The 27,996-nt window shown below is 46.1% G+C and overlaps 1 protein-coding gene across 1 annotated transcript in view; it reads left to right on the top strand.

Moving 5' to 3' along the window:
• MPHOSPH8 (M-phase phosphoprotein 8) overlaps positions 1 to 27,996 on the top strand; it is a 268,249-nt gene that overhangs the window by 171,392 nt on the left and 68,861 nt on the right. The window lies entirely within an intron of this gene.

A 27,996-nucleotide genomic window follows, 5' to 3' on the forward strand; every position in this document is an offset into this window, starting at 1 on the left:
ACTTCCAACAATCGACACTGACTCCGTCAGTGCGTATTCGCTATCTGGGTATGATCCTGGACTCTGACCAGGCTCGAGTGTTTCTCCCGGAGGACAAACTTCAGGTTCTACAGGAAGAGATCAAGTCCCTTAGGGACAAGGATCTCTCCTCCCTGCGGACCTGTATGCAGTCGCTGGGTCTGATAGTGCCGGCTTTTGAAGCCATTCCGTTTTGCTCAATTTCACAACGTATCTCTACAAGCGGAGATCCTGGTGGGACATAACTCCTCAGTCCTTCGACTGGGGAATTTCTCTGTCATCGAGTGAGACTAGATCTCTTGTGGTGGCTCCAATCGCCAGCCTTGACTCAGGACCGGTTATTCCGGCCTCTGTTATGGACAGTGATAACCATGGATGCCAGCCTTTTGCCTGGGGTGGAGTACTGGGCAAGTTGTCTGCCCAAGGTTGGTGGTCCATGGAGACCTTACTTCCAATAAACGTGTTGGAACTTCGAACGATAAAGCTTTGCTTATTCCGGTAGACATCCCAACTTCAGGGCTGTCCAGTCAGAGTACGGGCGGACAACACCACGGCAGTGGCTTACATCAATCACTGAGGGGGCACCAGAAGTGACCGGGCAACCTCAGACGTAATGGAAATTCTAAATTGTGCCGAAACGCATGTCCCGGCAATTTCTGCCGTTCATATTCCGGGAGTGGAGAATTGGCAGGCAGACTATCTGAGCCGCCAGACCCTTGACCAGGGGGAATGGTCCCTACATCCAGAGGTGTTTCAAATCTTGTGTACCCAGTGGGGGACTCCTATGCGTTCCTCGATCATGCGATCGAGGCCGAATACAAATGCGCAAAATGTAAGCACGTTGCTTCCCTGGAAGCTCAGGTCCTAAATCTAGGGAAGCAGCTGGCCACACTGAGCCGAATGTCCATACCGAAGGAGAGCTGGTATCGTACACAAGGCTCACATCATAGGTTGAACTGGATGGACTGATGTCTTTTTTCACCTCACTAACTATGTTCAATAGGGTTTAGGTCTGGAGACATGCTTGGCCAGTCCATCACCTTTACCCTCCATTTCTTTAGCAAGGAAGTGGTCATCTTGGAGGTGTATTTGGGGTCCTTATGTTGGAATACTATCGGCAGCCAGTCTCTGCAGGGAGGGGACCATGCTCTGCTTCTGTATGTCACAGTACATGTTGGCATTCATGGTTCCCTCAATGAACTGTAGCTCCCCAGTGCCGGCAGCACTCATGCAGCCCCAGACCATGACACCCCCACCACCATTCTTGACTGTAAGCAAGACATGCTTGTCTTTGTACTCCTCACCTGGTTGCCACCACACACGCTTGACACCATCTGAACCAAATAAGTTTATCTTGGTCTCATCAGACCACAGGACATGGCTCCAGTAATCCATGTCCTTTGTCTGCTTGTCTTCAGAAAACTGTTTGCAGGCTTTCTTGTGCATCATCTTTAGAAGAGGCTTCCTTCTGGGACAACAGCCATGCAGACCAGTTTCATGCAGTGTGCGGTGTTTGGTCTGAGCACTGACAGGCTGACCCCCCCACCCCTTCAACCTCTGCAGCAATGCTGGCAGCACTCGTACATCTATTTCCCAAAGACAACTTCTTTGGTTGACCATGGCGAGGCCTGTTCTGAGTGGAATCTGTCCTGGTAAACCGCTGTATGGTCTTGGCCACCCTGCTGCAGCTAAGATTCAGGGTTTTGGCAATCATCTTATAGCCTAGGCCATCTTTATGTAGATGTCAGGGTGCCAGGAAACCAGACCACACAAAGATGCAAGTAAAATAAAGCGATTTATTTATGCAACAATAATAATCACACAGCAAGGTGCAAAATCAAGAACTGGGGTCAAGTTCGGAAGCCAGTAGTCATCCAAGCCGGAATCGAGTCCAGGAACAGGTAGTCATCCAAGCCGAGATTGAGTCCAGAAGCGGGTAGTCTGCCGAAGCCGGGTCGTTTGATGCGGGATCGTCTGCCGATGCGGAATCCAGAGCCAGGAAGGTCGTCAGCCAAGCCAAGTCATGCATGGAGAAACCAGAGGACTGCTAGCAGTGATGCACCTTGGAGCACAAACGCAAGGGCAAGGTCTGAAAGCCATCAGGTGATGTGTATATAGTCAGGTGTGCAACTTCATCACTGAGCCATGCCCAGGCAGCAGACAAGTGTTGATGCAAACAGAGTTTATAAGAGACAGCAGTCTGCACATGTCCAAGATGGCTGCCAATAGGAAGGCAAGGTAAGACCTTGACAGTAGAGCAACAATTCATACAAATAAATGAGGTGCCATGTTGAACTTCCAGTGACCAGTATGAGAGATTAAGAGTGATAACACCAAGTTTAACACACCTGCTCCCCATTCATACCTGAGACCTTGTAACACTAACAAGTCACATGACACTGGGGAGGAAAAATGGCTAATTGGGCCTAATTTCTGACATTTTCACTTAGGGGTGTACTCACTTTTGTTGCCAGCGGTTTACACATTAATGGCTGTGTGAGTTATTTTGAGGGGACAGCAAATTTTCACTGTTATTCAAGCTGTACATTCACTACTTTATATTGTAGAAGTGTGTCATTTCTTCAGTGTTGTCGCATGGAAAGATTCAATAAAATATTTACACAAATGTAACGGGTGTGCTCACATTTGTGAGATACAGTGTGTGTGTATGTATGTGTGTGTATGTATATATATATATATATATACACAGTATGTGTGTGTGTGTGTGTATTACATTCATTCTTTTGGTGGGATTTGATCATTACTGTTTTTTTTTTTAATTATGTAACAGAAAAAAAACTTGCTGGTTCCGTCTACAAGCTGGACTATCTGGGTCTGACTCTGGACTCGGCCTTAGCCAGAGTGCTCCTTTTGGATAAGCTCCAGAAACTACGGGCTACAATTCGTCTCCTGCTTTCCAGCATGGTCAGTCCTCCGGACTTGCATGCGGGTACTGGGCCTGATTGTGAATACCTTTGAGGCGGTTCCGTTTACACAGTTCCATACGGGGTCCCTGCAAAGGGAGATTCTGTCCAAAGACTCCCCAGACTCTGGAAAATTAGATCTGGCTTAGTCGGAACGAGGAAGCCCTTCAAAATAGTGGCTTAGTTCTCAGGCGCTTCGGCTGGGAAAATTCTTCCTCCCCTCGTATTGAACAGTGGTCGCCACAGATGGCAGCCTGTCCAGCTTGGGAGGCGCCCTTGGCAAGCATTCTGCTCAGGGGATCTGGGCGCTGGAAGAGTCCAGACTATACCGATCAATGTCTTGGAACTCTGAGCTATCAGACTGTGTCTGTATCATTGGACGGATAGCCTTCAGTGTTGTCCAATGCGCATTCGTACAATGTTACGGTCGTGGCTTATGTCAATCATCAAGGGGTCACGCAAAGTATCCTGGCGACTCTGGAGGTAGCTGGCATTCTAAGGTGTGCAGAACGGTTCATTCCAGCCCTCTCCGCCGTAAACATTCACGGGGTGGAAAATTGTCAGGCGGATTATCTCAGTCGGCAGGGTTAGACCACGGTGAGTGGTCCCTTCATCCGGTGCGGTTCATCAGCTGTGTCCCTGGTAGGGCACCCCTGAGGTGGATCAGTTGGCGTCTGGGCTCAACAGAAAGGTGCAGAGAATTGTAGCTTGGTCAAGGGATCCTCTGGCAAACGCCACAGACGTGCTGGTGGCCCCAAGCTGTCCGTATCGGCTGATTTACGCCTTCGCTCCTCTCCATCTTCTGCCAAGACTTCTACGCAGGATGGAGGTAGAAGGGATTCCGGTAATCTTAAGGGCTCCGGATTGGCCTCGCCAAGCTTGGTATGCCGATCTGGTGTGGCTGGTCGCAGAAGTTCCTTGGAATCTTCCTCTCAGGGAGAAACTTCTGTCCCCAAGGGCCAATCTTCCATCCTGCTTTACAGTCGCTGGCTTTGACGGCTTGGCTGTTGAACACTAGGTGCTGAAGGATAGGGGTTTATCTGAGTCTGTGATTCCTATCCTTTTGAAAGCTAGGAAATCTACCTCTAGAAAGATTTACCATTTTACGTGGATTGCATGGTGTGAGTGTCTTGGGGTTCCTCCTCGCTCCTTTTTGGTGGCTCGGATCTTAACCTTCCGTCAACGGGAAGTTGAACAGAAATTGGCCTCGAGTACTATCAAGGGCCAGGTGTCCGCCAGCGGTCTTCTTCAAATGACCTTTCTTAAGGGTGTTCAAATTTGGTTCCTCCAGTGCAGGCTCCATTGCTGTCTTGGGATCCTAATTTGGTTCTTTCGGCTCTGCAGAAGCCTCCCTTTGAAAATATTCAGGATTCCCCTGCTTACATTGTCTCAGAAGGTAACTTTTTTAGTGCCCATCACTTCTGCATGCAGGGTGTCGGAACTGGCGGCATTATTCTGTAGTTTACTTTACCTGATGATTCACAGGGATAAAATGGTTCTTCGTCCCGCTCTGTCGTTCCTTCCAAAGGTTGTCTCTGATTTTCATTTGAATGAAGACATTGTGTTGCCTTCCCTGTGTCCCAGGCCTAAACATCAGAAGGAAATTGCCTTGCAAGCCTTGGATGTGGTCCGGGCAATTAGGGTGTACCTGGCAGCTACGGAGTCTTTCAGGAGGTCCGACTCTATTTGTGCTCATGGATGGACCTCGAAAAGGGTTGTTCGCTTGCTCTGCGACCATTTCCAGATGGATCAGACAGACGGTGGTTCAGGCATATTCCATCAGGGGTCAGGTTCCTCCTTTCTCTGTCAAGGCACACTCTACTAGGGCGCGTAGTGCCTCCTGGGCCTTCTGTCGTCAGGTGTCAGTGACCAGGTTTGCAAGGTGGCCACCTGGTCGTTGGTGCACACTTTTATAAAGTTTTATAAATTGGACTTGTTGGCATCTGCGGATGCTTCCTTTGGTCACATTCTTTTTGACCATTGGGTTATGCTGTCCCCTACAGGAGTAGGACACTAGGCAGGAAAAATAGTTACGCCTATAGGGCAGTCCCTGCAGGCATACACCCACTCAATCTGCTATAGGATTCAGTTTTTTCTGCCTAGTTTTGGAGTATGACCTAGTTCCCGTCTGGGACTTCGGTCTTAGCTTGTCTTTTTTTTTTATTTTAAAAGGAACCTTTGTTGAAATTCAAATTTTTTAGCTAGTTATGTTCCTGAGAGAACTGCAGTCAACAGCCAGACTGGGTTTCGGAATGGATATCCCAGATCCTTAAGCTCTCCCAGCCCGGCCAGCGAGTGTGAGCAGGTTATGGCCCAGCGCTAGGCCTCGCCTCGACAGGGCCCCAATGGAAGGGGACTGGCCCGCGAATGAAACACACCTCCACCACCACTCCAAGGCCTCCCTCCCCAACACTATAGGGGTCCCTACCTCAGTCAGCGACGGGGGTCCTTGAGGGGGGGGTTTTATGTGCCGATGCCGCTACAGCGGATCCACTGGGGGGGGTTTAACCTTGGTGGGAGCCCCGCCGGAGACCCTTCGATGCCACAAATCTTTTGGACCTCATAGGGGGTCCCGGAGACCGCATGCGCTCCACCGAGGGCTGCTATTTTACTGTGGAATCTTTCAGCCTCATTTTGCAGAAGTTCCCATTGAAATGCATGGGCAGCCATGTTTTTGTGGTTTCCCCATAGAAATGCATTGGGCGGCCATTTTCTCAGTCTGCAAACGCTGAACAGCAGGGAGCAGCTAGACCTTCACTCTAGTGAATGACCCAGGCACTTCCTCTTCCTGTGAAGATCATTTTTTTTTTCTGCCAGCAGAATGATCCTGTTCTCCTCCTGCATATCTGATGGTATGTTTATTGGGGTCTCTTTCTCTCTCTCTCTCTCTCTCTCCCCCCCTCTCCCTCTCTCCCTGCTATCGGCAGTGCTAATGGCTGGGACTTGTAGTACTGCCGGTGCAGCGGTGTGGTCAGTTTTTTTGTAATTTTCTTAGTGACACTGCACTATTCCAGGGCTCATACGGAGTCCCAACCCCTATCTGCCTTAATGGCAGTTTTCGAAAACCTTGTGTCAAAAGTGGATTTGGTTTTAAAAAAACACTAGTAAAAAGCGCCCTATGCCCTGCCCTTCCTCTCCTGTATCCTCAGATTCTGAGGTAGATATGGCCACCGCGGATGCAGGTCACAGAGGGTTCTGCGTCCTCGCACTAGTATGACATATCCTCGTCTAGAGTTGCATGGGAAAGCACGCTGGTGGAGGCATTTAGTGTCCGTATAGGAAACTCTAAAAACGGCGGCGATTCTGCAGCGTCAGGGACGCAGGTGCCATTTGGCACTCGCAAATCACAGAAGTCGGGCATAGTTTTCCCTTGTCCGAAACTTTTTGACAAAATTGTCTCTGACCAATGGGGGCGCCTCAAACACAGGTTAGTGGTGCCGAAGCGTGTTAAGAGGCGCTATCCATTCGCGGACGCGGTCAAAAAAATGGACTGTTCCACCGAAGGTCGACTGTGACGAACGCCTATTTGCTGGAACGTTCGCCACGGGCTACTGGAGGAGTGTGGAGGCCAGCCTCCCTGCCCACGGACTATGGCCCTGGCTTGTAGGGGAGTGCGGCTCTGATCGGGGGTGTATGCTGGGGGACCCTTGGAGTCCTGTTACTTTGAATTCAAGTCCCTGTCACCCCAAGCGACACAGACTTTGGGCCTAAGCTGCAAAGGACTTCACAAGCTGAGAGACTAAACCGATGCTAATGACATAAGACTCAGCTTTGGTATACTGGGGGGATGTGTATTGACAGTTCTACTAAGGTGTGTTGAAATTGGAGACGGGCTGTCTGAGAGCCTATGTCTCCTGCTTTCATCTGTTTAGAGGTTAAGTGTGTTCACACTTCTAGGAATGTGTATTCGGCTATGTATTGGGTTTGTGGTTTGTTGAATTAATTATGGTAATGTTGCAATGTCATTCACCTATGTCTGTCCAGATGGCCAGGTATGTTAATTATGTTCTGTATCCAATATATTTGCATGATGTAATCAAGCTCCTAAAACTGGATATATATTGGAAGTGGAGTTGGTGAATAAAGTGTCATTTTTAACCTTCATCAAGCTGGAGGCTGATGTTTGGGGGGAATTGAGGGGCCAGGACTGCATCACTTGAGATTCTGGGGACCTAAGACAGAAATACTTGGTCCAAGTATTGGGGATCTGTTACACTGGTGGCAAGCGGTGTGATTCTTCTCGGAATAGATCCCAAACCAGGAATGCAGTGAGGAGCCCAGCAGCATCTCGGTCTAAGGAGGAACTCAGGAGATGGAGCGAGCTAGCCCCCGGGCAGTGTCCCCATATGAGGTGGAGTTCCAGCAGACACTACAAGACATATTGGCAAAGGAACAGGGCCATATGTCAGCCAAGGACAAGCGGAACTGGAGAAAAAATGTAATGCAAGAATTCTGGCAGGAGTCCATGGAGGTAGCACAGCTTCGGCGGAAAGAGAAGCTTCCAAGTACAGCGCAACGCTGGCAGGAACATGTGAACCAGCGGATGTTTATCCTGGGAGAACAACCTTTGATGCAGTGGGAAAGGCACCTTGAGTGCCTGGTCCAGAGAGAAATTATGCTGGATGACACGTACCGGGCACTATGGTGGTACGCAGTCCGAGATCCTTGGTTGGCAGAAGGCATTCAACCGGGGGGGGCTATGATGGCCCAGGCCGGTTGTGGAAGGCCATGGAGGAGGATGATGATTTTGGCAGTCCTGAGATGTCGCGGTTCTGGGCTATTATTACTGGAGAAGGATGCTACCAGCCCAGCGGCTCCTCCCCTCAAGATTTCTTAAAGGGACATGGCCGTAAATAACCCATAATCGGGTGCAATTAATAAAAAGAAAACCATATATGCTAAAAACATATGTTCTAGCCACAAATATTACATATATCCATTAATTATACAAATTGCAAAAAATATTGATAAAATCATTATACAATAAAAACTTTAGCAATATAAAATTGATAACACTGTGGAAAATAAACAAAACAAAACAAAAACCCACCAACCCAAATATACCATGCCACAACACCATACATGTGCGCATATGTATCTCAACACGCACCCGCATAAATGTACTAGGTGCGTAAGGGAATCACACACGCGCGCGCACACACACACACACACATATATATATATATATATATATATATATATATATATATATATATATATATATATATATATCTATTAAAATTTAATGAAAGATAAAAAATGAATTAATAAAATAAAAACAAAAATAAAACATCTAATCAGAGTGCCAACCTCCATTTCCTCATTCAGGTCCTCTGGGGACATAGAATTAAGCGTAAAGATCCAATATGTTTTGCGCATACATATACGCGAGAACCTTTTGCCTTCCGATAGTATCATAGGGATGCCCTCAATGCCAAATAGCTCCAACCCCTCAGTACTGCCCCCATGTACTTGGCAAAAATGGCAGGGGACACTGTGCTTGTCTTTCTTTTGTTCGATAAACCGGCAATGTTCACCAAATTTGGTTCTCTTAGCCCTAACTGTTCTGCCCACGTAGAATAATCCACATGGGCACCGCAGACCATATACAACAAATTGCGTGCTGCAGCAAATAAACTGTTGAATATTAAATGTCCGCCCATCTTTACCAATAAAATACTTTTTCCCATGGTGCATGAAAATGCAGGCCATGCACCTCCTGAATCTACATCTATAGGAGCCTACCATGTTTAGAAACTGAGCAATGTTATTTACTGACTGTTGTTTTTTGTTTTTAATTTGACTAGTTGCCACAATATTCCGGACACTTCTAGCCCGCTTAAAAACTACCTTAGGTTTTGTGGGAAGTACTCTACATAGGGCTGAATCTTGCATAAGGATGGGCCAATGTTTTTGAATGGCCCTTTTGACAGCCAAATGTTGATTGGTAAACTTGGTAATGAACAGGACATTAGAGAGTTCTTCACCTTTACCCTCAGGTATGCTACGGGTGGTGATAGTAGAAGGACTATCAATGGCCTCATCAATATGCTCCTCATGGTAACCTTTTTCTAGAAATCTTCTCTTTAGTATATCAGCCTGCACCAGGTACTCTGAAACATCTGTACAATTCTGCGCAACCTACAAAATTGACTATGGGGTATATTTTCCTTCCACTTAGGCAAATGTCAACTTTTACGATGTAAATATGAGTTGCCTGCAGTCTCCTTGAAATGCGTCCTAGAGGTGATGTTTCCATCAACATCCCGGGATAGCTCCAGGTCCAAAAACACCAAAGTTTGCGCATCGACGACATGCATGAAACTGATACCATAGGGATTGGAATTGCAATAGGCCACAAATTCAGAGACTGAATTGGGGGTCACCATCCCATATGATAATAACATCGTCGATGTAGCGCCCATAATAAACAAGATGCTTGGCAAATGGGTTCTGGGTCCAAATATGATTTCTCTATCGCTCATTGACAGACGTAGTACTCGGTGATACAGCACCTTCGGGTTATGTCTCCTCCACAGGAGTAGGACTAGACAGGAAATAAAATGCTCTGGCCACACCCTAGGGGCAGTCCCCGAGGGTATATCCTCTCTCTCTCTCTGCCACAGCAAATCAGTTTTTTTCTGTCTAGTCAGGAGTAAGGACCTAGATACCTTGTTGGGATCTTCGGTCCTGGCAGGAATTTGTTCTTAGAAAAGATTTTTTTTTTTTTAGACAGCTTTTTTTCTCCAGTGTTCCTGTGAGATCTTCAAGCAAGAAAGCTGAACTGGGCGACGGGCGGGATGTTGAGATCCAGTGGTCACCCCAGTTCAGCCTACGAGCGTGTGCAGGCCATAGCTCCGCGCTGGGTCGGCCGCGACATAGTCCCACTGGAGGGGACTGACCCTGCGAGTTAAACGTCTCGCCGAAACGCCAAGGACCATGAGTCACGGCGTCTGTATTGGTCGACAGCCCTCCAACTTCGGTGGAGAGGGGTACTGTCAGGAGTTGGCGCCCGCCTGGTTCCGGTATGGTGAGTAGTATGTTCCCCTTTTCCCCCTGACGGGTCTTGTGAACGCGGGCCCCTCTCTGTAATGGTAAGGATGGGTTCCCCTCTATCCTATAACATAGCACAGATCCCCCTATATTGAGTGTGATTTGTGTGTACAAAAAGCCAGCAGGCTTGGTTTGGGAGCTGACAATCTAATTACAAAGTATGTTTAAATGATTGTAATATGTGGCAGCACTGGAATCTTACTGTGTTACTAGAAGTATCCTACCTGTCAGAAGCACAGGACAGGTATGCGGCTTGCCAGGTCATTCCTCCAGCTGAAGCAGGTCTCCCGACGGCCACGCGGTTCCGCCAGGGTTCGGTACCGCCGGTCAAGCTGATCTCCATGAGAGAGATTTTGCGATGCCTAGTTACTCTGCAGGACGCCGCTATGCTGTAACAGACCGCCGTAGATCGCACGAGGCCGCCATTTTGGCGTAGCCTCGTGTCTGCAGCATGGGGGCGACCATATTTGAGGTGACTCAAACACCTCGTGGAGCTAGGAGGCGCCGGAAGGCGTGCGGAGGGGCGGAGCCACCTCCTTTCTTCCCGGGCAGCCAGCCAAAAGACTTCCTGTTTGTGGACACAGTGCTGTAACCTGTTGCAGTGAACTCTGAGCATCAAGTGGTGAGCCTGGGGGTCTATCTATCTCTCTCTCTCTCGATCGATAGGGATCCCTAGCAGGTAACACTGAGGGGCTTTTGTGGCGCTGGGGGTCTGGAAAAAAAAATTTTTTTTATTTAAGTTTGGATTGAATTTTCCGGGTAGTTACTGGAATAATCATGGACCCTGCCACACAAGTACCCCCACCTGTTTCCCTCGAGGGGGCCACGGGACCCGCCGGTGCACAGAGTATGGATGCATTTACAGCAGTTTTGGAGTCTATGGTGGCTCGGGTGGAGGCGGCCTGTCAGGGACGGGGGTCAAGAAAGCGACCCCCGCCTACCCCTATATCATCTGACACCTCTGACTCAGATTCAGAGATGGTCACTGCAGCTGCAGGTCCCTCTGCAAGGGCGGTTATCTCAGGTAAAGCTCCCTCAGACAGTGAGGAGGACGTTCATTCTTCCGCCATAATTCAGGAAGAAGCATTGGTGGATGCACTAGTTGTGGCGGTGCGGGAAACCTTAAGACTTGAGGTTTTACCGGCAGAGGCAACTGAAACAGAGATTCCCTTTGGTACTAACAAGCCCATCAAAACGGTGAAGGTTTTTCCTGTACCCAAGTGTTTTGGTAATAAAATTAAAGGAGAATGGGAGCATTCTAAGCGTACCTTTACTATTTCCAAGCGTATTGCTAGACGCTATCCGTTTGAGGAATCCCTCATTAAGAAATGGACGGTACCACCAGTGGTGGATCCACCTATTTCCAGGCTGAATAAAGCCACGGTTATCCCAGTGGAGGACACTTCGTCCTTTAAGGATCCGGTGGATCGAAAGATGGAAGCGGAGTCCCGCACTATCTTCTCCCGGATAGGGTCAGCATTTAGACCAGTAATTGTTATTGGTCTAGTTTCCCAGACACTAACGGAATGGGCGTGATTGGTACGCCAAGACCTTAGGGGAAAAGATATTCCCCAGGGAACATCTGATTTGATGGAACAGATTATACAAGGGCTACAGTTTGTCTGTGACGCAGCCTTGGATGCTACCCCCCTATTAGGGCATGCATCTATGTCAGCGGTAATCCTCAGACGTGTGCTGTGGTTAAAATGCTGGTCAGCTGACCTAGGTTCCAAAAAGACCTTGACGAATCTCCCTTTTCAGGGGAATCGCCTATTTGGGGCCACCCTAGATGAAATCATTAAGGATGCCACTGGGGGCAAGAGCACTTTCTTGCCACAGGCTGCTAAAGCTAAGGGACCTCGCAACAAGCGAGGACCTTTCTTTACCGCCCATAAAGGGTTCGCACGCCCGGCTGGAACAAGCGGGAAAGGCAAGACTCCTCCAGGAGGGTTCAAGAAGGGCTGGTCGGACAAACAGAGGACCGACTCAGCCAAACCCGAAGCAAAGGATTACACAGCCTGAAGGTGCGCCCCCACCCGGGTTGAGGGTGGGGGGACGTTTTCACCGGTATTCAGGACATTAGATCGAGCATCGACTACTACTACCGGTGCGATTCTTCCCTTCCAACATTTAAGTACTACAGGGAGCGGTAGTCACCGTTCCCTGAACAGATCTTTTTCTTTACCTTTTCCTAAGATTAGTCTCAATTCCCCACAGGAATCGGAGCTGGTTGACCAGACAGACCAAGAAGCCTCTAGCCGGGTGACTTCGGTCCCTGAGATTCAACCAGGAGAGATCACCGTTCCTGATAGGAATCAGGTGTCGGATAAATGTGTGGGAACAGAAAACGACCAGACTTTCTCGGATGGTCAGGGCCAGATAGCTCTAGGGACGCCTGGTTCAAATCCCGTCAGTGCCAGTGGTCCTAGAAATTCTAGGCTGGCCTCGTCAAGCCGGCCTGGCCGACTTGGACTTGCTAGTCGCGGACGTTCCGTGGGAACTGACTCTCAGGGAGTATCTGCGGTCTCGAGGACCAATCTACCATTGTGCTTTACAGTCGCTGGTTTTAATGGCCTGGCCATTGAGACCCAAGTACCGAAGGACAGAGGGTTGTCAGCTTCAGTCATTCCTACCCTTATTAAAGCAAGGAAAGCGACTTCCAGCAGAGTCTATTATCACACATGGAAGACTTATATCGCGTGGTGCGAATCTTTAGGATTTCCTCCACGTACCTATTCGGTGACTCGAATATTGGCATTTTTGCAAAAAGGGGTTGAGCAGAAACTAGCCTTGAGCACCATCAAGGGTCAAGTTTCAGCATTAGCAATCTTCTTTCAGAAACCTTTAGCTACCAAGTCCTTGGTGCGGATTTTCATCCAGGGGGTGCGGCACCTGGCTCCACCAGTCCGCGCGCCCTTACCGCCCTGGGGTCTTAATTTGGTTTTGTCGGTTCTACAGAAACCTCCTTTTGAAAACATCAGGGAGATTCCCTTGCTTACTTTATCCCAGAAGGTGGCCTTCTTGGTGGCTATCACTTCTGCACGCAGGGTGTCAGAACTGGCTGCTTTATCATGCCAGTCCCCATACTTGGTGATTCATAGGGATAAGGTAGTACTTCATCCTAAGCCATCCTTTCTTCCAAAGGTGGTTTCAGATTTTCATCTGAATGAAGATATTGTACTACCTTCCTTGTGTCCTCAGCCCAATCATCATCGGGAACATGGGTTACATTCTTTGGATGTGGTTCGGGCAATCAGGGTATACCTGAAGGCTACGGAATCGTTCCGTAAGACGGATTCACTTTTTGTGATCACGGATGGCCCCAGAAAGGGGTTGCCTGCATCTGCCGCGACTATTGCCAAATGGATTAGACAGACGGTGGTACAGGCTTATTCTATTAAGGGTCGGAGTCCTCCGTTCCCTGTTAGGGCGCACTCCACTCGAGCGCTCAGTACTTCCTGGGCCTTTCGCCATCAGGCGTCAGTGGTCCAGGTATGTAAGGCGGCCACCTGGTCGTCGGTACATACCTTTACAAAATTTTATAAAATTGATGTGATGGCATCGGCGGATGCCTCATTTGGCCGCAAGGTTATGCAGGCCGCAATTTGAGGAGACCGGTGGTCTACCTCGAGGGTTTTTTTCTGTTTGAAATTTTTTTTTTGTTGAGTCTCATCATTAAGGATGAGCATTGTAAACTTCTAGTTGGCACCGGTTGGGCCTTCTAGATTTGGATTTGATTTCTATTTACCCCTCATTTGTGATACTGCTCTGGGACGTCCCGAAGGTGCTGTATCACCGAGGACTACGTCTGTCAATGAGCGATAGAGAAAAATGGATTTTTGTAAAATCTTACCGTAAAATCCTTTTCTCTTAGCTCATTGACAGACGTAGTACCCGCCCCTCTGTTTTTGAGTTGGGTTGGGTTAAATTCTCTAAACACTGCTTTTGTGACATAACTGATTTGCTGTGGCAGAGAGAGAGAGGATAGACCCTCGGGGACTGCCCCTAGGGTGTGGCCAGAGCATTTTATTTCCTGTCTAGTCCTACTCCTGTGGAGGCGACATAACCCGAAGGTGCTGTATCACCGAGGACTACGTCTGTCAATGAGCTAAGAGAAAAGGATTTTACGGTAAGATTTTACAAAAATCCATTTATTTCTCCCAGAAGCCCATAAACAAATTGGCATAACTGGGCGCAAAGTGTGCACCCATAGCCGTGCCAGCCACTTGTCTATAAAATGAGCCATCAAACTGGAAGTAATTTCTTTCTAGCGCAAATTTAGTAAATGAACATATAAATTCAGACTGAAGCAGATGTATATATTCCGCCATAGAAATTAAATGTTCTGCTGCTCTTAACCCACCCTCATGTGGGATAGATGTATAGAGAGAACATACGTCTAAAGATAACCACAAATAATTGGCCTCCCATTTCTATTTGACCAAGGTGTCCAAAACCTGGGAGGAATCCCTAATGTAGGCTGGCAGGGACGTCACCAGTGGTTGTAAAAATATATACACATATTGTGATATTTTACTTGTGATGCCTTCCATACCAACCACAATTGGTCTCCCAGGTGGACACCTGGGGTCCTTATGGACCTTAGGGATGTGGTAGAAGTACGGCATCTTAAAATAATTAGTAAGGAAAAAAGATTTTTCTGCCTAAGACCCGGTTCACACTTCTGCGATGCGGGAACGTTGCAAATATGCAACGTGTTCCTGCATCGCATCCGCACATCTGGCAGTTCAAATTGCCATATGCGATACGCAGAGGGTGTCAATTAAAACTTAACGACACCCCAGTTGCGATCGCACAAGTGTGAACCACTGTGCGATCCGATTCTACTGTGGCTCAAAAAAAGCCTCGTGCGTGTTTTGTGCGGATACAGTGCGAATTCAGCCATACAAAGTGTATGGCTGAACTCGCATCCGCACATCAGATCGCATGTAATTGGGAGCAGTGCGCTCCGAATTACATGCGATCTCTGCAAACGCGGAAGTGTTAACCGGCACTTATTGATAATTCCAATACCACACGCCTGATTCACCAATTGTTGCAATTCCAGTTTATATCCTGGTAGTGGATCCTCACTTAGGGCTCTTTCACACGGCCGCTCCGCTTGTCCGCAAATCATCCTATTTTTTTGCGGATGATTTGCGGACATAATGTAAGTCAATGGTACTGCGGATGTCAGCGGAATACCATCCGCTAACATCCGATTTTTCTTCCTTTCAGTTCTGTTCCGTTTTTTGGAACGGAACAGAACCCTATTTTTTCATCCGTTCAAAAAACGGAAAGTAAGGAAAATCGGATGTCAGCGGTGTCATCCGCTGACATCCGCAATGCCATAGACTTACATTATGTCCGCATATCATCCGCAAACGGATGGGATGATATGCGCTCATACGGAGCGGATGACACAAATGTGTGAAAAGGAAAAAAAAAAGTCCCGCAGCGGAGAAGAAATCCAGAGCGGCCGTGTGAAAGAAGCCTTAGGCTCTCATATGTGTTATCGTCAGATAAGAGTCTGTGGGCTTCAGCAAGATAATCTGTCCTATTTTGAATCACCAATCATCCACCCTTATCTGCTAAACGTATGATGATGTCGTGGTTTTCCTAAAGATAAATCCAAAGCCCTCTTCTCAGAGCTGGATAAATTTTGCGCACTGATCTTCCCCTTAGGCTGCATGCATATTTTCTTGAAATCTGCATAGACCATGGAGTAATAGGTCTTAATGTACTCATTCTTCACATGGTGTGGATAAAATGTAGATTTGGGAAGAAAACTCGTGTGAATGAAATCATTGCCAAAAGGGGTGGAAACCACATCTTCTGGTTCCACATATCCCTCAAAAAGCAACTCCTCCAACACGTTGAGTATTTCAACGTCCATCTCGGTGTTCACAAAATCTCCACAGGTATTGTCCGTGCGATTTGATCTCACCTCTACAACCCCACAGCCACCATCACCCTTCAGGGACTGCAAACTATAGTACCGTTTAACTGTGATATTTCGTATATACCTATGCAGATACCTAAACAGTTCAAACAGGTTTGCATTACAACTCGGGGCAAAGTTGAGTCCTTTATGCAAGAGACTCAATTCCCCTTCATTAGGTATATGGGTAGATAAGTTAAATATCTTTACAGTGGAATCTAAACTTCCAGTTTTCCTCTTTTTGCCTCGCTTCCCCTTTCCTCCTCTGACTCCTCTGGGTCTCCTATTTTTCTTTTTTCTACGGGAAGGGGTAAGGCTAAAAAATTCCCATTGGCACCCATACAGGTATTGGATGACAGGTGTGGTGAGACCACAATGGCTGAAGCATCTAATGAGTCTATAGACACCACACCCGGGTAGTCCACAGATGTCCGTACATCTAGTGTAATGCCCTCAGCTTGACCAATATGTTCATCCAAAGCATCAAATGGATTGGATACTGGTACGTTAAAATGTACCGGTGGGGCCCCAATACAAGTGATATCACTAATCTCAAAAGAAGAGGAGGACCTAATTAGGTTATCCTCACCTTGGTACTGAACATTGTCTCCTATAGATATCAGTGGTCTCCCTATTACCACCCTTATTTCTATTGGAGAGCGAATAACCACCTGTATCCACAACATACTCCTTATTTCCTTTTTTACCTTAAGGATTATTTTTAGAGTTCCACTCGTGGTGCATTTGTATAGGTCTAGTCCCTTTACCTGGAGGATGAGTCTCGCGACAATCAGTCCCAGTACTTACCCCTCCATTGGCGTGAGATTGGTATGGTGGTTTCTTGGGAGTAGGCCCATGTGCACAATGACTTGTGTTGATATTCCCAGACTGATTTTGGTGAGGATTGGGATATTCCCTATATTTTTTATTTTTATTTCTATTTTTCCCACTCTTATGCTGGCCCTTGTTATTCTTATTAGTATTACCATTATAAGGGTCATAATGATGGATAGATTGTGCATCATTAGCACCAATACCTTCCCTATTAGGATTCCAAAGCTGGAATCGCACAGTATCATGGCCCTGAACCGGGGTCTTGTGGCAGTTATTATCATGGCTATTAATCGTTCCACTGCCATCTTTTAGGAGAGTAAATGGGTCCTTTCTGTTTCCAATTAAAGATGGTACCGCTTGCATAATCTGCTATATCCCTAGAAAACTTGTTACGCTTTCCTTGGATGAGGTGGTCCTCAAATTCTACCCTCTTTTTCTCCAGCAGATCCCTACAACTTTTATAGCTCTGAACTTCTTTATATGTATTTAATTCAGAAACTAGCTGTTCCAGTTTAGTAGTATTTGAGGCCAACATCCTTTCCTGCATAACTAAAATTTCCATCCACTGTGCTGTGCACAGTGATGAAATCTTATTCCAAGCTTTTTGCAGATCAGGGTCCAGGAAGTTGCACCTCTTTTTATTCATCAAACCCCTGGGTGCCAAACCCTCACCTAAATATTGTTTAAGAAACGTGACATCCCACCATTGGGTAGCATTGTAATTGTATGCATTTTCAATCTTTGTACATAGAATCCAAAAAGCTCTTTATCTATGTAGCAGCATTACTAGTAATGTCTCCAGTGGTGAGTTGAGGTTTACCACCATTATTACCCTCATCACCTAAATTAATGGTATTCTTAGAGAATAATCCTTCAAAAATCTGCAAGGATTTTTGTCTCCTACTGTCAATTTCTTCTATGGTATAAATGGACGGTTCTGACATTTAAAAAAAAAAAAAAAAAAAACCCCTAATGTGTGCCAAGGGCACCTATATGAACACAAAATATATAATATATAAATGTATGTTGCCTGCACGCACAAAAATGTATGCACTTATACACACATATATAAAAAAGATTGTCCACCGTGTATGACATAAAATGATCAACTAAACCAGATAAGATGCGAACCTAAACTAAATAAGTAGGCCAAAATTAGGTTTGAAACAGAGTCTGAATCGGAGTCCACCAGTCCAATTTATTTATTTATTTTTTATCGTTCATAAAATTTTAATAGTTTGTTTTTATATATATATATATTTCTTTTCACCTTTCTATGGTTTGTAGAATATATAGATGTGTGCATGTGTAATTCCCTTACGCACCTAGTACATTTATGCGGGTGTGTGTTGAGATACTTATGCGCACATGTACGGTGTTGTGGCATGGGTATATTTGGGTTGGTGGGTTCTTGTTTTGTTTATTTTCCAGTGTTATGAATTTTATATTGCTAAAGTTTTTATTGTATAATGATTTTATCAATATTTTTATCAATTTATATACTTAATGGATATATGTTAATATTTGTGGCTGGAACATGTTTTTAGCATATATGGTTTTCCTTTTATTAATTGCCCCTGATTATAGGTTATTTACAGCCATGTCCCTTTAAGAAATCTTGAGGGGAGGAGCCACTATATTGTTATATACAAGTGAGGGCAATCCTTGGGGGGTTGAGACCTGAAGTAGGCCACGCCTCCGAAACACCTTGTCCTTAGAAACCCCACTTGTGTTATGTTCTGGGTCCCGATCGGGGATCTCTCCTCTGCGTAGCCGCATCGCCAGTTCCTCTGAGGCTATTGTATCCAGCTCTTGCAGAGTGTCCGGCGACGGCTGGACTGTGCGCAGGCGCACCACACTTAGTCACTCCGAGGCGGTAGGCTTAGCCGGATGTTACGATCCGACAGTGTAGGACATGCAGCTGAGCCACCAAGGCAAGGAGGAGAGCGCTCTGTATCCACTAGATCGGGGGACATATTTCCATGAATGACATCTTATTTGCTTGTGAGTACCTGTTTTTATGGCTTCATCTATTCTCAATAAATGGTGTTACACTAGGGCGGTGTGCGTTCTGTTTTTTTGTTTCTTGCTTGGTATCCTCTGGCCAATGCCACAGACGCACTGGTGGCTCCATGGGTCATTATCTGCTGATCTATATGTTCCCTCTGCTGAAACTCCTGCCGAGGCTTCTGCACAGGATAGAGGTGGAAGGGATTCTGGTCATTCGGGTGACCCCAGACTCGCCTCACTGGTCTTGTTACGCAGACCTGGTAAGGTTGGTTGATGCTCCTTGGACACTTCCTCTCAGGGAAGATCTGCTGTCTTAAGGGCTGATCTTCCATCTTGCTTTACATTTGCTGGATTTAACCGCGTGGCTGTTAAAACCCAGGTATTGAAGGACAGGGGTCTTTCTGACTCAGTGATTCCTACACTGTTGAATGCTAGAAAATATACCTCCAGGAAGATCTATCATCGTGCATGGAAATCGTACATCTCATGATGTGAATTGTTGAAGGTGCATCCTTGCCTTTTTCCGGTGCCTAGGATTTTGACCTCCCTCCAAAGAGGGGTTAAACAGCGGTTGGCCTTTGGGTACTATTAACCACTTGCCGACCGGCGCAAGTAAATATACTGCGGCGGTCAGCCCCGGCCAGGCAAAGTGACGTATATTTACGTCACTAGCCTCCGCCGCTCGGGCGCGTGCGCGATCCCGCCGATGACTCGATTGGGTTCAGAAAATCGATCAGGTCCAGGCCAATCATTTTTGGTCTGGACCTGTTGATCAGTCCTGCCCAATCAAGTGACACTCTAAGCCTGTGAAATGTAAACACAGGCTTAGAGAAGATGTGCCCTCCCCTCACATCGTCCTTTTTGGATCCAGCGTGAGAGGAGAGCACATCTAACTGTGAGTAACTGCACCAAGCACACCCACACACAGCTAGATAGGCACATTTACCCCCCGATCGCCCTCCCCCCAATTAACCCCTATAGCCCCTGACACAACACACACTGTATACAGCATATAGCATTTTCCTATATACCTGTATACGTGTGATTTGTGGTCAGGTGTAGCGCTTGTGACCCCCCCCCCCTTTTCCACTTAAATTACCCCCCCCAATAAAGATTCAACCCCTGACCCCCCCCCCCCCCCCCTGATCACCGCCAGTTAACCCCTACCCCGCTGTCACATTCAACACTAATACAAACGTAATATACAGTGTTTTTGTATTTTTGTATTCGTGTGATTGTGATCAGAATAAGCGCAGGCGACTAAGTTTCTGTCCCAAGAAGGTTTAGGGTCCCCGCCACCCCTCCAATAAAGATTTAACCCCCTGACCCCCCCCCCCCCCCCCCGATCACCCCTACACCCCCTGCCACAACATACACCGTATACAGTATATAGCATTTTGCTATATACCCGTATAAGTGTGATTTGTGGTCAGGTGTAGCGCTTGCTGCCCCCCCTTTTCCACTTAAATTACCCGCCACCCCCCCCCCCCCCACAAATAAAGATTTAACCCCCTGATCCCCCCCTGATCACCGCCAGTTAACCCCTACCCCCATCACATTCAACACTAATACAAACGTAATATACTGTGTTTTTGTATTTTTGTATTAGTGTGATTGTGATCAGAATTAGCGCAGGCGACTAAGTTTCTGTCCCAAGGAGGTTTAGGGTCCCCGCCACCCGCCCAATAAAGATTTAACCCCCTGATCACCCCTACACCCACTGCCAAAACACACACTGTATACAGTATATAGCATTTTCTATATACCCGTGTAAGTGTGACTTGTGACCAGGTTTAGCGCTTGCCACCGTTTCTTTTATCCGTAGGATACCCGCCACCCCCTCCCAATAAAGATTTAACCCCCTGATCCCCCCCCCCTTGATCACATCCAGTTAACCCCTTCCCCCCTGTCACATTGCACACTAATACACACATAATATACTGTTTTTACTGTATTTTGTATTAGTGTGATTGTGACTTGAGGTTGCGCTAGCGAGTTAGTTTCTATCCCAAAGAAGGGGTTAAGGGTTCCCGCCACCCCCCCAGATCCCCGGTGCATAGTTAGAAATAACCCCTTGATTACCACACACACGCACATACAATTCCATTACTAGTATAGTGTTTGAACAGATCAATATCTGATCTGATCAGAACTATACTAGCGCCCCCATAGTTTAGGGTTCCCAAAATGCGGTGTTTGCACGGTCAGCACTGATTCCTGCCAGCACCTGCGTTTAACCCTTTCACCCAGGCAAGTGTAGTAATCAATAGATTACTGTCACTTACAAAAAAACACAACACACAAAACCGCTGTGTTAGCAGAGTCAGGCCTGATCCCTGCTAGCATTAGCAGTTTTTTTGGTAGCGCTTGAAATAGTCCTTGACAACCAGGTGCTTTTATTACCTGTGAGTCCACACCACTGTACAGGTAAATTTAGTTACCAAAATGACCAAACGTTTGTACAGTGGTGAAGAGGCTTATAGTATGCTGGCCGTGTCATCTGATAGCGATGGGGAAGCTACAGTGGCCGAATTACTGTCAGTATACGAACCTGATGACAGCAGCGGCTTCCTGACAGATAGCTCCGACGACAGATGGGTCCCTGTTAGACCCAGGCGTACCCGACCCCATTCTGGAGTTGTTGAGATGCAGGAATCGCAGGGTGCTCGTATGGAGCAGAGTGTGGTTACTAGTGCCGCTCATCCTTCTGGCGACCTGGCAAGCGCCAGCGGCCTAGTACACCCTGGACCTAGTACAACCAGCACTGCAGTATCACCTGGTGACGTGGCGAGTCCCCTAAGTGCAGTTGTAGCTGGTGCGGTGGCTAGCACAAGTAGTGGCCCGCAGCCACCGCGTATTCGTAGACAGGCCCGTAGAGCCCATAGTGCCCTCCCTGATGCGCTGGCATATCCCAATTGGCAACCCACTGATTCTACAGCGCCAGTACTCCCCCCCCATTCACTGCCCAACCTGGAATCCACGTGGAGACAGCTGTTTTTTTTTTTTTTTAACTTTTTTGAGCTGTTCTTCACGGAAGATCTTTACAGATCTATTGTGGATCAATCAAATTTATATGCACGACAATTCATCGCCGCCAACCCAAATTCGCCCCTTGCCAGACCATTCGGCTGGAAACCTATAAAGGTTTCCGATTTTAAAATCTTTCTGGGCCTTTCTCTCCACATGGGCATAACTAAAACAAAGTGAATTGCGGCTATATTGGTCCACTAGCCCAGTTCACCATATGCGCATGTACTCTGCCTCCATGTCCAGGGCGAGATACGAGCAAATTCTGCGATTTATGCATTTCAGCGACAATGAACTCTGTCGTCCTCGGGGAGACCCTAAATATGATCGGCTCCACAAAATTCGGCCCCTCATTAGACCACTTCAATCAGCGGTTTGCAGCCTTGTTTACCCCCGAACAAGTTGTCTTCGTTGACGAGTCCCTGATTAAATTTACTGGCTGCCTTGCTATGAAACAGTACCTCCCCAGCAAGCGTGCCAAGTACGGGGTCAAGCTGTATAAATTGTGTGACAGGGCCACAGGTTATACAGTTAGTTTCCAGGTCTATGAGGGAAAAGATAGCTGTGTGGAGCCCCCGAACTGCCCAGACTACATAGGGAGCAGCGGTAAGATTGTTTGGGACTTGGTGTCACCCTTATCCGGAAAGGGGTACCATTTGTACGTAGACAAATTTTACACAAGCGTGCCACTATTTAGTCACCTTCTCGATTTACAAATTGGCGCATGTGGCACGGTGCGACCTAATCGCCGGGGCCTCCCCCAACGGCTTGTAAATTCCCGTCTTAGTCGGGGGGTGAGAGCCTGCTTGAAAACGGACAAATTGCTTGCGGTGAAGTGGAAGGATACACGGATGTTCTGTCCTCCCTTCACGCAGACACGACGATCCAAATCCCTATGGCAACTGGCGTTATGGAGAAACCCCTCTGTGTCCACGAATATAACCTTAATATGGGAGGGGTGGACCTTAACGACCAGCTTTTGGCGCCGTATTTAGTTGCCCGTAAAGCCAGACGCTGGTACAAAAAAGTGTCTGTTTACCAATTGGCTATGCTTAACGCCTTTGTCCTATACAGGGCATCAGGAGGAACTGGATCCTTCTGGGAATTCCAGGAAGCGATCATCCTTGCCTACCTGTACCCAGGAGGCATGCCTGCCCAACTTCCTCTTCCAGATGCAGTGAGCCGGCTGCATGAGAGACATTTTCCTTATGTCCTCCCGAGTACCCCTACCCAAAGACACCCCCAAAGAAGATGTCGTGTCTGTAGCAGGCGCGGATGTAGGAGTGACACCCGTTATTATTGTCCCAAATGTCCTGACCAACCTGGTCTCTGCATCGGGGAATGTTTCGAGCGCTACCATACACTAGTGGAGTATTAGTGTAGGGTACAGCACGACACAGTGTAGGGCACACAAACACAGGGTCTCGAAAGATGTTGGATGTCCATCGACATTTTGAGAGACCCAAGCTGAAAGATCGCAGTCCCAAATCAAGGAACAGTTAGAAAGAAAAATAAAAGGATCCAAAAACTGTTGTTTCAGTCATTTTATATGTTCTTCTACTCTTCCTACTGTACTTTTTTTAATGTACTTTGTTTTTGCATTCTTTTGTGACCTGTTTCTCTTGCAGGTACTCGTCGGCTACCATGACATTGACAGAATATACAGGACAAACAGGATACCTTTGCTGGTAGCAGCTGTGGTGATTTTCTGATTTCAGCACTGCAGTTAAAATCCTATTTTGGTATACGTGGATAGTGTCGTGTATACCCATCATTAAATTCAGTGGGTGGCTGTTTGGGCGGTTAATGATGAGTAATACTACGCATTATTCCTGTGCTGATTTCTGATAGGTTCTCTTTTTTTCCGTTCAGCCCACAGGCTGCATGAAAAAAAAAAAAAAACCTATATGCCAAACAAGGACCAGCAATGTACTGGTACGTTGCTGGACTTTGAGCGGTTATACCAGGATGATGCCTGCAGATTTAGGCATCATCTTGGTATCGTTTTTTACAGCCAGCGGTCGGCTTACATGTAAAAGCAATCCTAGCAGGTAATTGGCCGCTAGACTGCTTTTACATGCAGTGGGAGGGGCCCACCCCCCACCGCCGCCTCCCGCAGCCTTCTGTGGTTTTTCTCGGGCTCTCCTGTCCCACCGGTTAACCCGAGAGTGCAGCCGGTGGTTCAATTATCTAACCATAGAGCTAATTGGAGATGAGAATGGCTCCAATCATCTCTATGGCCTAAGATACCGGAAGCTACGAGCATTTCATGACTTCTTTTTCGCCAGAAATAAACAGGGCCATTGGGAAATTGGGAAAGTATTTTATCACACCAATTTTGGTGTGGTCAGATGCGTTAAGGTCAGAGGAGAGATCTAGAGTCTAAAAGACCCTGTCACTACAGATTGTTATCATAGGGGATATTTAAATTCACTGTGAGAACAATAAAAATGATTAAAAAAAGAAAATTAAAGGAAAGGTGTCAAAATAACATAAAGAAGCAAAATAAAAAAATCGAGCCCCCCCTTTCCCCCCGTGCTTGCGCGCAATGGCACACGCAAGCGTTGGTCTAGTGTCATATGTAAACCGCAATTGCAGCATGCATGTGAGGTATCGCCGCGAACGCCAGATCGAGTGCAGTAATTCTTGCAGTAGACTTCCTCTGTAAGTCTAAAGTGGTAACCTGTAGAGACTCTTAAAGGTTTTTAAAAATGTACGTACTTTGTTGCCGCTGGGCAGGCGTGCGCAATTTTTAAAGCATGTCATGTTTGGTATCTATGTACTCGGCATAAGATCATCTTTTAAATTTTACCAAAAAAATGGAATTATATAGTGTATTTGTGCAATAAATTAAAATAAAATTAATTTTTTTCGCAAAAATTGCGTTTGGAAAATCTGTGCGCAAATACCGTGTGACAAAAAAATTTGCAACATCCACCATTTTATTCTATAGGGCCTCTGCTTTAAGGAAATATATAATGTTTGGGGGTTCAAAGTAATTTTCTAGTAAAAAAAAAAAAATGTTTTCATGTAAACAAAAAGGCACAGAAAAGGCTTGGTTTTCAAGTGGTTAGAAGAGTGGGTGATGTGTGGATAAGATTGAGCATAAAATGCCGGGACAGTTCAAACACCCCCCAAATGACCCCTTTTTGAAAAGTAGACACCCAAAGCTATTTTCTGAGAGGCATGGTGAGTCCATGGAGTATTTTATATTTTGCCACAAGTTTCGGGAAAAATTTTTTTTTTTTTGTTGTTTTTTTACAGAAAGTTGTCACTAAATGATATATTGCTCACACATGCCATGGGAATATGTGAAATGACACCCCAAAATACATTCTTTTTCTTCTCCTGAGTACAGGGATACCACATGTGTGAGACTTTTTGGGAGCCTAGCTGTGTACGCGACCCCGAAAACCAGTCCACATCTTCAGGTTTTCTAATGGCGTAAATTGCTGATTTTACCACTGCGCTACCTGTCACAGTTTCAGAGGCCCTGAAATTTCAAGATAGCACAAACCCCCCCCCCCCCCCCCAAATGACCCCATTTTGCAAAGTAGACACTCCAAGATATTGGCTGAGAAGCATGGTGAGTCCATGGAATAGTTTATATTTTGCCAAAAGTTTCGGGAAATTTTTTTTTTTTTTTTTTTTTGTTTACACAAAGTTGTCAATAAATGATATAATGCTCACACATGCCATGGGTATATGTGAAATGACACCCCAAAATACATTCTGCTGCTTCTCCTGAGTACAGGGATACCCCGTGGGGTGTCATTTCACATATACCCATGGCATGTGTGAGCAATATATCATTTACTGACAACTTTGTGTAAAAAAATATATATATTTCCGGAACTTGTGGCAAAATATAAAATATTCCATGGATTCACTATGCCTCTCAGCAAATAGCTTGGGGTGTCTACTTTCCAAAATGGAGTCATTTGGGGGGGTTTTGTGCTATCTTGGAATTTTAGGGCCTCCGAAACTGTGACAGGTAGTGCAGAGGTGACATGAACAATTTACGCCATTAGAAAACCTGAGAGTGTTGATTGGCTTTTGCGGTCCTGTACACAGCTAGGCTCCCAAAAAGTCTCACACATGGGGCATCCCCATACTCAGGAGAAGCGGCAGAATGTATTTTGGGGTGTCATTCCACATATACCCATGTCATGTGTGAGAAATTTATCTTTTAGTGACAACGTTGTGTAAAAAAAAATTTTAATTTTCCCAAAACTTGTGGCAAAATATAAAATATTCCATGGACTCACCATGCCTCTCAGCAAACAGCTTGGGGTGTCTACTTTCCAAAATGGGGTCATTTGGGGGGGGTTTGTGGTATCTTGACATTTCAGGGCCTCCTAAACCGTTATAGGTAGTGAGAAAATGCAATGAAAAATGTACGCCCTTTGAAATTCTGATGGTGGTGATTTGTTTTCGGGGTCCCGTACACAGCTAGGCTCCCAAAAAGTCTCACATATGTGGTATCCCTGTACTCAGGAGAAGCAGCAGAATATATTTTGGGGTGTAATTACACATATACCTATGGCATGTGTGAGCAATATATAATTTCAATGACAACTTTGTGTAAAAAAAAAAAAAAAAAAATCTTTTTTTAGTCATTTTTCAAACACCTGTGACAAAAAAATGAAATATTCAATGAGCTCAACATGCCTCTCAGAACATTCCTTAGGATGTCTACTTTCCAAAAAGTGGTAGTTTGGGGGGGTTTTGTACTGCCCTGCCATTTTAGCACTTCATGAAAATGCAGTATTTACACCATAGTTTGTAGACGCTATAACTTTTGCGCAAACCAATAAAAATACGCTCATTTGTTTTTTTTTTTCAAAGACATGTAGCTAAATATATTTTGGCCAAAAAAATGACATAAATTGAGTATATTGGATATTTTTTAAAAGACAAACTTGAAAATGTCATTTTTTTGCAAAATTTTCAATCTTTTTTTAATATCATCGCAAAAAATAAAAAGCGCAGAGGCGATCAAATACCACCAAAAGAAAGCTCTGTTTGTGGGAAAAAAAAGGACGTAAATTTCGTTTAGGTACAGCATTGCATGACTGCGCAATTGTCAGTTAAATTCACACAGTGCCAAGTTGAAAAAAGGGGTCTGGTCTTTAAGCTGCAAAATCCTCCGGCTTAAGTGGTTAAAGGCCAAGTGTCTGCTTTGGCTTTGTTTTTTCAACACCCTTTAGCTACGCATGCCTTGATTTGCACTTTTGTTCAAGGGGTTCGCCATATGGCTCCTCCAATACAATCCCCTTTACCTCCGTTTGATCTTAACTTGGTACTGTCTGTTCTTCAAAAAACTCCCTGTGAGAACATTAGGGAGATTCCTCTGCTTACACTGTCGCCGAAGGTAGCCCTTTTATTGGCTATTCCCTCTGCTTGCAGAGTATCTGAATTGGCGGCTCTATCCTGTCTTTCACCTTATCTGGTGGTCACAGAGATAAAGTGGTAATTCAACTTAATTAGTCGTTTCTTCCTAAGGTGGTTTCTGATTTCCATTTGAATTAAAACATTGTGCTGCCTTCACTCTGTCCTAAGTCCAAGCATCCCAAGGATATGCTGCGACCATATCCAGATGGATCAGGCAGACAGTGGTACAGACCTAGTCACTGAAGGGTCAGGTTCCACCTTTCCCTATGAAGGTGCATTCTACTAGGGCGCTGTATACCTCTTGGGCTTTTCGCCATCAGGCGTCAAAGTTTGCAAGGCGTTGGTTGTCTGTTCACAGGTCTACAAAATTCTTCAAAGTAGATGTGTTGGCATCTTTGGATGCTTCTTTTGGCCGCAAGGTTTTGCAGGCTGCTGTTTAAAAGAGAAAATGTTCTCTTTGAGGGTGTATGTTGTTTCCAGGTGAGCTCCAGTTGTTCTTGGTTGAGCTCCATGTTCACTGGTTTAGCCTTTGGGGAATTACATTCTCCTGCGTTTGTTTTCCCACCCCTCATGCAAATACCGCTTTGGGATGTCCCAATGGTCAAGAAGAATATGGAGCTGCGTCTGTCAGTGAACAATGGAGAAAACTGGATTTTTGACTTACCGTAAAATCCTTTTCTCTGAAGTTCATTGACAGACGCAGCACCTGCCTCTCTTTCTGAGTGGTATGGGGTTTTTTTTCTAAACACTGCTTGCAACAAAACTGAATCCTATAGCAGAGTGAGTGGGTGTATG

This window comes from Pelophylax lessonae (genome assembly GCF_965119305.1).
Source record: "Pelophylax lessonae genome assembly, chromosome: 2".
NCBI lineage: Eukaryota > Metazoa > Chordata > Amphibia > Anura > Ranidae > Pelophylax > Pelophylax lessonae.